The following is a 1822-nucleotide window of genomic DNA, read 5'->3' as shown; positions in this document are numbered from 1 at the left end:
TCCATTTTTTTTCTTCTTGATATCTTTCATGGGGCTTGCCCAAGAATGTCCGAAAAACTAATTTTATTCGACGAAAATCTATATTTTCACTTTTAGGCTGCTTTTACTAATATATGACAGTTTCCATAAACTATGAGGTCACTAGATGGTAATCACTTCATTCATTACCTGTTAACTAAACTTTAATATCTTGTTTACTAAAGAGAGAACAGAATAATTTTCAAACTAATTCCTGCTCCTGACTTTTACACAGGCTTATGAAAGTCACTAGTACATAACTGATAACAAAAGTACATTCAGTTTATTAGTGTACTTACATCGGCAAACGAAAAGAAATGCCCTGGAGGACGCACTTGGCGTGGCCTCGTGACGTTCCACCAAGTAATATTATAGCAGACGCACCGCAGTGTCCAGGAGAAGGACACATTCGCTCGAAAGATGAGGCTCTGGTAAGAACAGAAACATTCCACTCACAAATAGATTTCAAACAAGTGTGAAACAGGTTTCAATTCGGTGAAAAAAAAAAAAAACATTTCCATTGTTAATTTTCAAAACTAAGAATTTGGCCTTTATCTTGAATTACTATTCATGGGTCATTCCTTATATTGTTCCCTTAGTATATATAAGGGGGGAAATGCTTGCTTCTATGTAGTAGAAGTAAAAGAAAAAATCGTCGTGGCCAGTAGTCTGAGAACTGAGCGGTGTATATATAGTAAACTTCGTATTCAAAATGTTTTGTTTTTTTTCCCATTAGGTGATTCTGGTCGCTGTATCATGTTGCTCAGCACAGCTGGTGCTTCCGTACGCGGCGCCCTGGGTGCTGCCTCAAGCGAAGCTGATCACTACCCCTGAGATCAAGACCGACCTCAAGACCGTTCCTTTGGTCTCCCCTTACGCCCACCCCTTCGGACATCCATTCGTAGCTTCCTCTTATGCCTTCCCCCACGCTGCTTACCCCTACTCTGCCTACCCCTACATCCTCAACGCCGATGATACTCTCAAGGCCACCGAATTCCCATACATTTACCAAAAGGACGAACAGGAGCCAGCTGTAGAAGAGGCACGTCGTCGTCGTCGCGACGTCAAGATCCCCCTCCCGTACCTCCACGCCGTGCCCACCGTCACCAAGCACACTGTGGAGACCAAGCAGTTCGAGCCGATCGACGCCAACACCCCCGCCGACACTACCAAGATCGAGCTCACCACCAAGGAGCACGAGATCTCCGTGCCCGCCGTCAAGTACGTGCAGCCCGTGGTCAACGTCAAGCCCGTCACCTACACTGCTCTCTCCCATGCCGTCCTTCCTATCCATGGCCTTCCTACGGCCCACACTCTTCCATACGCCACGCTCTTCCATACGCCCACTATCCTGGCTTCGTCGGCGCCCCCGTCATCAAGCTTGACGAGGAGTAACTCCAACTTTCCTGTCATCCTTAATCTTACTCACAAAAAAAACGACACTTGCTGATGGAAACTCATCTGTTGGATTCGTGTTCGAATCAAACATACACGATGTGTTTACCACTCTCAGTGAAATGAAAGAAAATAAAGTTGACATAACAGTTCCCGAAAATTATAAATAAAAAAAGGATTGAAAATTACAATAGTGAAGAACAAATCACAATATCATCTAACAAAAAAGGTGTGTATATGATATGTACATCCAGCGCTGTCAACCTTTTTCGAAATAAAATCATTAAATCACATCAAATATCCTTATCCCATTCCATGAAAAGGTTTTTTTGCCAGATACTCTTGACTTAAAATCCCTGGAACTCTTACAAACTGAAATAATCTCACGGTAAATGCTACACGAAAACCT

The 1822-nt window shown here is 43.3% G+C and overlaps 1 pseudogene; it reads left to right on the top strand.

Annotated features, from left to right (window-relative positions):
* Positions 1-335: 335 nt before the first annotated feature.
* LOC119585509 lies at positions 336-1552 on the top strand (annotated as a pseudogene).
* The last annotated feature ends 270 nt before the right edge of the window (positions 1553-1822 follow it).

Source organism: Penaeus monodon, chromosome 19 (assembly GCF_015228065.2).
Source record: "Penaeus monodon isolate SGIC_2016 chromosome 19, NSTDA_Pmon_1, whole genome shotgun sequence".
NCBI lineage: Eukaryota > Metazoa > Arthropoda > Malacostraca > Decapoda > Penaeidae > Penaeus > Penaeus monodon.
The sequence above is the reverse complement of the archived record's forward strand: the minus strand, read 5'-3'. Positions and strand labels throughout refer to the sequence as shown.